The sequence below is a fragment of the Strigops habroptila genome, chromosome 1 (genome assembly GCF_004027225.2).
Source record: "Strigops habroptila isolate Jane chromosome 1, bStrHab1.2.pri, whole genome shotgun sequence".
Classification (NCBI taxonomy): Eukaryota; Metazoa; Chordata; class Aves; order Psittaciformes; family Psittacidae; genus Strigops; species Strigops habroptila.
In genome coordinates, this window is record NC_044277.2 from 35270821 (window position 1) to 35283243 (window position 12423).

Genomic DNA, 12423 nt, shown 5'->3' on the forward strand with positions numbered 1-12423 from the left:
CAAGAGATCAGAAAATACCCATCATGCCAGGATTACTCCTCACCTAAGATTGAGAGGGGGCAATTGAAGTTCTTGGCAGTCCTAGATTTCAGTGTGCATTACCAGAATGGATTTAACAGCAACATTTAATGCTGGAGACAGCACTTAATTGACAAAAAATGAAATAAGTCATTAAAAGAGAGTGAATATCTAGAATCTGGATGATACATTTCGGTAGAAGTGGTATCACCAAAACTGCCTATACCAAGTTTAAGCATAGATTTATGGTAAGTAGTATTAATTTGTGTTGGTATTGGTTGGATCGTTCAGTTAACTCCTACTTTGTTGCTTTAGCAGGAAGGTTTTAATCTTTCATATGTCAGGCATCTTTTATTACTTTTTGAATGTTGTGTGCATTTGCATTTCTTTCAGTTTATAAGTAGATTGTACATGCAGCAGCCAAACTTGCATGAAACCTAAATACATATTACTCCATATTTTTGTTTTAAGGTTTGACATAATGTGCAACAAATGCCTTGTTTATCCTAGTTTTTGTTGTACTACAAACTTTTCATTTATGTAAGAGAATCTCACATACAATACAGACCATATTAATGTCAGAAATAAAGCATCTATGTACCAGGTTACTGTAAGTGCCTTTTATTTGAGAACTGAAACTCTCGGTGCTCGTTAGAGCAACATGTATGTGTATGTGCATGTCAAACTGCAAGTGTAAGCTGTGCAGTATGATACCCCTCCTCCCCCAACAAGTACTAACAAACGTGTTACTCTGAATTGGTGTTCAGCTGTGACTCTCTTACTTTGCTGGAGACATGGGCATTCAGTAGAAAACATCTATTGCCTTTCCTGGTTTTGTGGCAAAATATAAATGCAAACAATTAAAATAAGATTATCTGTTGAAGGAAAAAGACAAGAAGGACTAACACAAGCCAGTTCCTCACAAATATGTCCTGGTAATTACTATCATCTAGTTTTAAGCTGTACAAGCAAACTGAGTGTTACTGGGTCTTTACTGGGTTTGGGGCTGTCACAGCCAGGCCACGGTATGAGTATCCTGCAGACCTCATGTTTGCATGTGTGAAGTTTTCCATTGCTTGGACAAGCAAGGTGGGCCAGCTGTAGGGCATTTATTCTGGTCGTGGCTGGCTGCTGACATCTGAAATTGAGGCAAAGGGTAGGCAGGTGAAAGTGAAGTTTAATGATGTGACTAGTTTATTTTTCTATGCCAACTTTGCTCAGTGAAAGCAAGCGGGGCAGATGGACAGCCAGTAAGGCAAACTTGAAAGGAGCTATAACCCTAAGTTTGATTATATGAAGACTGGAAGCTTTACTCATAGACCTGGCTTTTACTTGGAAGAAATGGTCTTTAAAGAATTGATTGGTGAGAGTAAGCCCAGTTCCTACCATCATTATTCTGGTTTTACATGAAAATAACCCTACTGCAGTTGTACCAAACTGAAACTGATGTAAAGACCAGGTGGAATGGGGCTTCTAGTGGAAGGTATCCCTGCCCATGGCAAGGGGCTTGGAACTAGGTTATCTTTAAGGTCCTTTCCAACCTAAACCATTCTATGATTCTATGTTGTGATTCTATATATAATCTTAAATTTTTGTATAAGGTAAAAATCCAAATGCTCATACTTTCTGTATTCCACTTCAATGATAATGAAGAAACCTCAGCAGAGCCGCTTCTGTTTGCATCTGGAGTAAAAGATGTGTAATACGGCATTCTTCAGGATCAGCCTGTGTTGGCATTTTGGTTTTCTCTTTTAATTCCATTTTCTTTTCTGCTTCATTGCTCTGTGTGTGTGTTTTGTGAGGAACAGAATGGGAAGGAGTCCTCCGACGGTGCCTGCCGTTGGACTGGGTCACCCCGGTGATACAGTTGTTACTGCAAAGGGAGTTCTGTCTGCCTGCTACTGTCTTTTACAGAAATTTGGGCTGCTTTGGGTTCATTTTTTGAGACTCCTCTGGATTATTTACCCGACTTCTGTTTTCCTGTGTTGCCACAGACTCTGATTACAGACAATATGGATGTTAATGGCCTTAGCGCAAGCAAGATGGGAATGGCCTGTGTACTGGATGGCAATGGTATATGTTTCTTAATCCAAGGGGAAAGGGTGCTTTTGTCTTTTGGGGAAGGCAAATTCTGCTTGCTTAGCATTTACTTCTTTGCTGACTATTGGCCAGTTGCTTGATCTTAGTTACTCCTTGTAAAGCTGATGTTTGGTCGTTGCAAAACCAACAGATCTTTAGAGCACTCTTCAGTGTGTTGTTAGCTATGCTTTAAATTGGTCTACTCCATAGGTTAAGAAATACTTGCTTAGTTTTCTGCGGGTATCAAGTTCTTACACCAGTAGGCACTAAATAAAAACCCCCAAACAAACCAAACCCCAAAACCTCCAATAAAACAAACCCATAAAACAGACAAAGCAAACCCAGAGAAAGCTGCTCATTGAACAACCATGCTCATAAGCAGTGACACAAAGTACCTCAAAAGTCTTTGCAGGAGCTGTATGCATAGTTCTTTTGTTTATGTACATTAGATAGACAAAGTTTGGGAAAGCAATCAGCTTTGTAAAGCAGAGCAGTTCAGGATGCTTGCATGTATGTGTAGGGGTGGGTTGGCGTGATGTGGCATATGAGAGAACAGCATCTCTCTTTGCCTACTTCTCATGCTGGCAAAGGTGTTTGTGGCAACTTGGTGCCAGAGAGGACTTGCCCTGCCACCGGGGCTCAGGCTGCACCCTGCAGCAAAGGAGAAGCACATTAGCTGGGCTGAGCGGATAAATCAGCTGCTGGCAATTTACAAATGAATGCCACGTTCTCCTCAGCCATACGGAATCGAGCGGATCGGCAGTGTCTGGAGGGCCTGTGTCACCAGAAGTAGGCCAGTTTGTGCGTCGTCCTGCGCTGGCAAACGGCCAGGCTTTGTGTGCTCCAGACACCAGATGGGAAGCAATTATGAGTGTGACAAGCGGGTCATCTGGCAGACACTCTGTGGACCTGCTGCCGCATAATTTTTGGCGGGAAGAGGAGAGGTTTTTCTTCTCCCCTCCTCCTCCCCCCTTTTTTCAGTCATTTAGTGAACTTGCAGTGACCGGGTATGGAGCATCTTGTGTTTGCTGAGTTTATACTCCTTTTGTGCCCTTGCTGGTGCTTACTAGCGTGCAAGTGTTTTTTCCTTGGCCAGCAGTAAGCAATGGTTACACTTGTGTTTGTACATTGTGTAGTTGGCAAATACGGGCCCGTAGTGCTGGCAACACCGATGCTGTAGCAACTTGGCAAAGCCAGGCTGGGGTGGGAGGACTCCAGCCCAGAAGTGAGAAAGAGGGAGCCTGGAAACTCCTCCAGCATGGACCTGGTCATCCAAAAGGGAGCCCAAAGGAGAAAGAAACCCAGCGCTCTTCAAGACTTCCCTCTCTGTGTAGGGCCAGGTGGAGGGGGTGGACCTTTTGGCAGCTGGGGCCAAGATGGGACCTTGTCAGTTTGTCCTTTGACCGAACTCGCTGGCCTGTGAAAGGGGAGTTTTGCGAGCCCGGACAAATCAGCTTAGCTGGCTCCAGCTGAGTGTGACAATGCAGTCCCTCAACTGAGAGCCTGTCGCTAATTGCATTGGGCAAATGTGTAAAACGTATTACATCTTTCATTGCTTTTGTCCAGCCCGCTGGGGAAAAGTGGCAAACGTGGCCTGGGTCACCCAAGGTCACACTTTTGGGGTGCAGCTGGAGACAGCAAAGGTCTGAGAGGCACCGATACCGGAGAGGAGAGCCAGGGCTGGCTGCAGTGCAGGGCTGGATGGCAGCTGACGCTTCTCCCTCTGCAGAGCTCGATGGCAGCGGGTGGCACCTCGTTCCATCCCTCAGCAGGGGCTCAGTAGCAAACATGGATATAAATACGTGGCAGGGGGAATTTCTTTGTACCTGAGGTGTTCCCAGCTCATGCATATAGTGAATGGCCCTCAGCAATGTGTCTGTCAATAGCTGCAGAGTTTGAATCTATCTCTGGAAATCATGTTCAAAGGAGTTTTTAGGTCCAGAGCCTCAGTTCAGCTCATGACAGACACTGTCAGTAGTTTTACACCTAATCTTTGCTGCTGGTAAAGGTTTGCCTGGAACTCATCGGGGTCTGTGTTTATAACCTGGCCTGGCCCTGCGTGGGTTAGTATCACATTCCTTGCCCTGGTGTTTCTCTCGTTTCCAGCTTTAAATGAGCAGGTAACAGCCAGGTAAGAAGAGAAATGTTGCAAGAGCAGTATCAGGGGAGAAGCACCTGCAGCCTCTGATCCTGTTCAGCTTCCCACAGTTGGGTGCCTGGCTCTGCCACAAGGGTGGCATGAGCCCTCCCCTTCCAGCCCATGTTGTTACCCTGTGGCAGCTCAGCTCTGTGGGGGGACAGCCAGCAGCAGTCCTGGTCCCTTCCAACCCAAACCACCCTGTGATTCAGCCTCCTGCAAACTCTATTGCTAGGGACTGCTCACATTCATAGCAAAGGCATGTTCTGCAAAGGTGCTTGGAGCCAGCCCTGCTTAGACAGTCCAAAGTGCAGATAATTAAAGATGTTAGGAAAATTCACCATGAGTGTGCAAGGTCTGACTATGGCAGGATGGAGAAGACAATTTAGTTAAAATCTCTAGAGCTGAGGAAGCAGGACCAGTGGCACCCTCAAGTGTCAGCATCTCTGTGTGGCTGCCAAGCCCTGGTATCAGCAGGACTGCCAGTTCAGGAGAGATGTCATGAGGTTTGAAGCTGAATCTGCATGCACAGACCCCTAAAGTGCAGGTGGTGGCTGGACCAACGCACTTGCCATTGTACTCCAGTAACTTTTTTTTCCCTTAGACATTTTTCTTTTCTGGTTTGGGAACTCTGAGGGATCATTTGGGAGATGTGGGGGTTTTGCCTAATGACTACGGAGAGAGTATTTTCAGGCAGTGCTTGCTGCAATTTTTTGTTTTGCGAAGTGTGTGATGGCAGGGTAGAAGGGATCACATTGCAGCATACGGATTATGGACCGCGGTTTTTCTTCTGTGAATAATCCTAGAACAAAAAATCTTTCTGAGTCTTTACTGAACATGAATAAAGCTGTCATCTATTGGTTTACTTACGCAATATGACAGCTGTAAAGCAGATGGAACATAGATCTTGGGGCAAAATGACCTTCAGCCACCTCAAAAGCTTTATAGCACTGATTTTCGTTTGGCAGGTTAGGTGCCAGCCTTCTTCCCTGCTCCGGATGCCTTGCTGTGCTCACATACCCAGTAGTATTCAGGCAGTGATGTTAAAAGCTCTGCTTGGGTTTGGCACAAATGAGAAAGGGTTTCAGTTCAGGAAGGCTGGTGATGGGTTGAAATGAACTGAGCAATGGAGGAGCATGGGCACTGTCCCAGCTCTGCACTGCCCGTCCTATCCTGATGGGGGTCAGGGATGTGAGCCGGCAGTGTGGGCTTGCAGACCAGGAGGCCAATTGTATCTTGGGCTGCATCCAAAGGAGCATGACCAGCAGGTCAGGGAGGTGATCCTGCCCCTCTCCTCTGCTCTTGTGAGACCCCACCTGCAGTGCTGCAGCCGCTCTGGGGTCCTCAGTACAGGAAAGACATGGACCTGTTGCAGAGGGTCCAGAGAAGCGCCACAAAAATGATCAGAGGGATGGAGCACCTCTCCTATGAGGAAGGGCTGAGAGAGTTGGGGTTGTTCAGCCTGGAGAAGAGAAGGCTCTGGGGAGACCTTATTGTGGCCTTTCAGTTCTTAAAAGGGGCCTATAAGAAAGGTGGGGAGAGACTTTTTAGCAGGGTCGGTTGTGACAGGATGAGGGGTGATGGTTTTAAACTGAACGAGGGGAGATTCAAGCTGGACATGAGGAAGAAATTGCTTACAATGAGGGTGGTAAAACACTGGCACATGTTGCCCAGAGAGGCGGTGGATGCACCATCCCTGGAGACATTCCAGGCCAGGCTGGATGGGGCTCTGGGCAACCTGGTCTAGTGGAAGATGTCTCTGCTCATTGCAGGGGGGTTGGGCTAGATGAGCTTTGAAGGTCCCTTCCAACCCAAACTATTCTGTGATTCTATGCAGGGACACTGACAGACGTGCCCCTGCCTCTGCAGGAGGAAAATGAAAATATTTAGTTTTTACTTTTTGAGTGGTTTAAATCCACCACTGGATGCCTTAACGGCACTGGAAGATGTAAAAGCATGTGGGGGGAAGGGGAATGTTTTCCTTGTCACGCCTCGTCATGTGAAACGATGTTTCCTGTGGGGAGTTTGCATATCCGGACCACGCACCAAGAACCAGCTGCGGTTTGTGTCACCTAAATATAACACAGCCGGAGCCTCAGAGCCAGCTGTTTGCATGGGTGCAGGCACAGGGGCTTTTTCTGGTGTGCTTTCCCTCTCATGCAGTGGTACATGAGTGACCCCGGCGTTTGCACTTACCGTGGGTCACCCCTCACAGTCGGTGGTGGTGGCAAGGGGCACCCTCAGCTGAGTGCAGAGTAAGGTGACACAGCTATCCTGTCAGGATGTTTATGAAACAACAATAGCCTAACTCCACACAACTATTTCCAGCATACTAGGGGAGTCTTTTCATTTCCCGATGTGTGGCATTGTGGCATCTGCCGGGTCTCCATGTCTGTGCTGGTTATCAAGATGCAGAACTTGATAACAGCTGTGTGCATCTGCCCTGATAAGATGGACTTTATGCTGTTTTCTTGTGATAAATTAAAGGAAATGAAGCAGTTTCTTTTTGCAGCAGGTGATGGTGGTTTGGTGGTGGGGTTGCTCCAGGGAGACCCCGCTGGCCTGTCAGCATTGTCTTTTGGGAGCTGGTGCCAAGACGCAGGGGAAAATGTGTGTGTCAGTGGTTGGTTTTGTACAACACATACCCTCTTACATAGCAAGTGTGAGGCAAGGTTGCCTTGGCTGTGTGAAGTGCTTCTCTTTGGTGTTGCCTGTGTCCATCTGTAAGGCAGTTGTTTTGTCCCGTGTTGCAAGAGGGCTCTTGCAGGGTTCATGCACGTGCTACTTTCTCTCAGAAGTATTCTGTTTAAACTAACAACCTTCCAGCTTGGGAGCACAACTGGATGTGAAGGACATGATTTGGGAGCTTTCCGTCTGTTGTGGGTTGTATGGGAGAACTACCAGAAAGGTTTTGCTGTTGACATGATGATTTCTAGGAACAAAAGTGACCACTGTAACTGGCTGACCTGATTCTTGCATAAAACTGGCTCCATAACCTCATTTATCTCCAACTTCACCCCAAATATCTGTTAAATAGTTTATGCTGGTGCATCAAAAAGGAGATTGGAGGGCAGAGGGTTTGCCTCTTTCATGTTAGTCAGATCCTGGAGGAAGGAAGCATTCAAGCTGCCTTGAGGTTCTTCCAAAAATACTGGTCCTCATGGAAAATACCAGAAGTACCAGTTCCAAAACCATGCGCAACTGAAAGCAGACTCTGTTGAGGTTTGACTGGCCAGACTTTCCTTCAGCATTTTGATGACTGCATCATGTGCTGGCTTTGCATTTCAGGAGACCTACTGAAAATCAAGCAGTCAAGGTGCCATTGGAAGCTGTATGTAAACTTTTATACCTGTTGTGTCTGAGTTTTAAATCTTGCTTTTCCCCATCTTTTACTAATAATCACTGTTGAAGGTTTCAGCTTGGCGGCTGTGGTGCAATTCATACCTGTGACTTTATAAAGGCAAGGGGGTTTATGACAGCAGAGCGATTTTTCTACCCTATCTTTAGGCACTTGGATTAGCTGGAGTATACTTTTATTTGGTGGAAGTCTGCTTTTGCTGAGCCTTTAAATGTCTTGCAGAACAGCAATTTGCAAGCCTGCTAATACCAACAGTCTCCTAATAAAAATGCAGCCACCTATGAAGCTAAAGGTGCTGGTGTCAGCCACGTTAGCTGGTGATGCAGGGAGAGATGTTAAGATGGGACCCATGTCTAGGCGAAGCAGCATTTACCTCTGCAAACCTCAGTGGTTGCCTGCCTCTTTTCTCCACTAGAAGGTATCCAGGAAGGGCAGGGATTTCCCATTCCCTGGGCAGAGCGTCCGGCACCCTCCCGCATCCTTGCAGGGTTTCTAGGGAGTGACGCACCCCCAAAAGCTGGATACGAACCCAGACAGTCCAGTCGGGTGACCTGAAGTCCTGTGTGTGTCAGCAGCTATAGGTGGAGACCTCTTCTCTGTGCTGAAACGTGGTATTATGTTGTAGAACTAAGCAAATCTGTGTGAAGCTGACCTGGTCTTGGAGCCATGCTGTGTGTGACGCTGGTGTGTGATGGTTGCACTGGGAATCCCCGCTGGGGGCTGCTGTATAGTGTCAAGGATGGTGTAAGCCAACTGGTCATGCCAAAAAAGAAGAGCTGTGTGAATGAGCTGTTTCTCTTGCTTTTGCAGAAAGGTCGTTATCAGCCTGAACGTGCAGTCTTCCTCCTTACTGTGCTGTCTGCACAGGGCTGCTGGTTCCTGCTTTAGTGGCTGGATGAGGTGAGGAAGGGTTTTAGTGATCCTTCATGGGGGCTGAGGCCGCTTTTTTGATTCAGAGTGTTTCCATCTCTGCTGATTGCCCTGGCTGAGCTTTCATTGCATGTGTGTCTCCAGCCTGGCAGCGGTCATATGCAGTAAGAGGTTTTTACCCCTGCGAGCTGAAGCTGAGGAGATGGTCTGCAGAGAGACCCTTGATGTGTCCAGCTGCTGTGGCTGCTATGCAAATTGGGCCAGACCCTGTTCTGCATGCTTGCACCAACAAACCCATGAGCACTGCACATACATGTCCTCCCTAGCACAAGGAGGCACATGGGGCTGGCTGTGGCATGGCTGGGAATGCCGTTGGCTGGAGAGGAAGGCAGTTGGGCCTGAGCCCTCATGCTTCTCGGGGTCCCTGACAAAGGACCACATGGCTGGTTCCCGTTCTTTGCCCACAGGGAAGATTGACATGCGGCAAAACAGATGCTGGAGTGGTGGCAACCAGACCGTAGCTGTTTTGCACATGTGGGGAGACTTCTCTGTCACACCGGGGGAGTTTGTCTTATCTCTTTAGGTGGCAAAGGTCAGGGAAGAAAGGGCATCACCTGAGGCACCACATAGTTAATGAGCATCTCTGCTTTCCACTTGGAGACCTGATGTCCAGTGAGGGCCCTGTGCCTGTCTGCGAAAGGAATAACTAGTTCAGCTGATGCCTGACTGACGCACACTGAGATGGGTGTGATGGTCACAAAATAAAGGCTCCCTTGCAAAACCCCAGACTGGGTGATAGCATCCTGCATCACATCCTTGCCTACCCCACAGTGGCTTTGCACAGACCTTTGCCTCTGCTGTGTGTGGCTAGTGCACTGAGGCATAGGAGCCCGGCGTGCTGGTGGCTGCTGGTTTCTGTGTCCATGGAGGAAAACTATTGGAGGCTTATTTGTAACAATTTTTGTGTCCCCTAGAATATTTGTCTCTTCTGCTAAAAGGATAATCCACGTCAAGCATGTTCTTGTCAGATAAATAGCTTGATATTTTTACTTATAATGTAAATGATTTAAAAAGTGTTTAGCCAGGTTTGGAGTTTTAGATATTAACTTCATGGTTAGAAGAATAGATATTGCAAGACTCTGAGTGTTGATTAACCCCACTTATAAGTATTCATTATCGATAAATCTTTATCCAACATGCTTTAAATCTGGTTGAAAAATCTGCTTGCCTCCAACCTTCCAAGGACAAATGACAGATACCCAGATTATCGCAGATACCCCAGACTATGAGGGCTCTGGGATAGAGCCGTAAAGAAGTTATAGGGTTGCAGTTTTCATGGAAAGGTTAATGTCTTTATGAGGAAAAAAGTAGCTTTTCAGGACTTCCTGCACGGTCTGACTGTTAAATACAGTCTTGCTATGCTTGTCACTGCACTCCTGGGATAAAGTAGCCTGTAGCTTCTGAGGGTTTAGCTGTGTGGTTAGTGGTCCTTGTTACTCAAACCATAGCTTTGACAAGGATGCTGTTGTTTCCTGAACCCCACCTTTGCTTCTGCTGGCACAGTGCAGAGCAGGCAAGGCCTTGGCAGAGCAGCTGGTTTCGCAGCATCAGCTCCTGGCATGGCTGCACTGAGGGCTCGCTTCACCCAAAAGTGCCTTGTCAGATGTGTGGAGGGGGAAGGACCATGCATGCTGCAGGGCCCTTTGCATGTCTCTTCTGCTCTATGGTCCAGTGCACACCTCCACCTGCAAATAAAGGGATCATCAGGCAAACAGATTGTGTGCTGCCTCTGACTATTTCACTGCTATGCAAAACACGACAGCACCGTAGGAAAACGTTGGTCTAAAATAAAGCAGAGTAATTTGTCAGGCAGGTGAACCTGCAGGGCGGGAGGTCTGACGGGGTGGAACACCTAGCGTGGACCAGAGGCTGCGGTGAGCGTCAGTGCTGATCTCCTGCCTTTGGGTCAGCTGTGTGGCCCCCGGCTGCTCCATCAGGCTTGTGAATAAAGCTGTTAAATATGATGCCTTTTTCTGTAGTGACTCCAACCTGATGGCTGCGGAGAGGGACAACGTTCACATGTGCTTCCATTTCATCCTGAATTGTCCTCCTTTGAGTTCAGCTGCTTGGTTTTTCTGGGCCTTCACCTAACCTCATTGAATATTCAACTCTCTTTTTCCTTCTAAACACTTCAGGTTTTATTTTACTGATATGTGTGTCAGTTCATTTAAATAATAGTTCTGCCACTTAAAAAAAAATGAGGTTTTCAATACTATGTAGGGTCAAGCTGCTCACTCATGAATAACCTATGGTGTTAATGCTGAGATTTTAAAAATCTCATAAAATATTTATGGCTATTTGACATCTGCGTTGTTTGTGGAGTTTGCATAGGACTTTCTGAGAAGGGGCTTCATCTGAGAATTCTGACTTGTTTCAGTTTTGTTTGTGTGTGCAAGTCCTGACATTGCAACTTTTCTGGCAGGGAAACTCTCAGATGTGAAATTATTCTGCAGATGCCAATGGTTGTGTTAAAAATACTTACTGTGAAAAGTGTATGGTATTCCCCCAAACATTGACGTGCCCTTGATCAGCTCTTCTGGCAAGCCTGTTTGCTGCAGGGTCCGTAAAGTGAGTGCAAAAGGGGAAGAAAGGCAGGCAAAGCTTACCTGAGGTTTCTTTTTTCAGGCATCAGTAGGAACTACTTTATATAGCAGCCTAGCTTCAAATCACTACAGTTTATTTAAATAAAGTGGTATGCAAAGTAATGATGGATATTTTAGTCAGCAGCTCTATCGCAAAGATGTTTTTGAAATGGTGAGAAGAAATTGGAAACCCTTTTTTGGAAATGAAATATACAAATTACTGTAAGTGTGGTGGCCTGTCATTATGCAGTGCTTTGCAGTCAGGTCAGTGCCCCAATTGGTCTCTAATTCCGGGGAACTCAAAGTTATGAAATTGCACTAAACATGTCTGAAAAGTGCATCTTCTCACAGATGTTATGAAGTATGACAGCATGCATGTGTCAGGCAGTGCCAGAGGCGATGTTTTCAGCTGCACAGTTAACGATTTTTCTGTCTTTGATGGAAAAGTGGTACAGTTCACTTATTTTGTTAATCACCGTTTCACATTTTTCTGACGGTGCGTTGGAGTTGACCCAGCATTGCTTTCTGTACTGTTTCATCTGGAAAATGTATTGAATATCCACATCCTCCTCCATACTCATGCTGGTATTTTTAACGCGTGACTAAATGTCGGGTATTTGCAGAGGAGTGCCCAGCATTGGCTAGGCTGTTACCCCACGTCCTGGAAAAAGTCTGTGCCAAGCCCTGTGGTGGAGACATTCACTGCAAGGACGCTCCCCATTTGCTCATGTTAAATGCAGACACTGTCTGCAATGGCAGGACCAGAAACATGGCACCCTTCCACCGGAGCTGCATGGGGTACAGGCAGTGCAGTGGGGACAAGTCATTCTCTAACAGACAAGCTTTTTAAAGACAAGGTTGATGAAGGATGCCAACACCATACGTTTACTTTCCTTGTACCTTAAAGTCTTTCCCCTTGCAGCCCTGAGCCAGCTCTCTTAGCCTGAGCTCCTGTGTCCCTGTGCGACACAGCTTGGGTTGGGCCATCATTCAGCATAGGGTCTCCAAAGATGGTTGTGTTTGAGGTAAGCGCCTTTGTTGTCAACCGGTGGGTCTGAAGATGGACAGCATTTGGTTTTATTGTCTACCAGAGCCTTAACTAACCCCTCTGTCTTGGTTCTCTTATTTGATGGGAGGGAGGTTACAATGCTTACCTGCCAGGGCCAGAGGGAGACTAAATGTTGTGTCCACTTGAAGTCTTGTGTGTAGATGTGTATCTGATGTCTAACTGCTTGGCAGTATCAGGCCTTTTCTCTGAGTACCTGATAACAATGATTCTACCACCCATAAAATATTGAAGCCACACACACACATACATT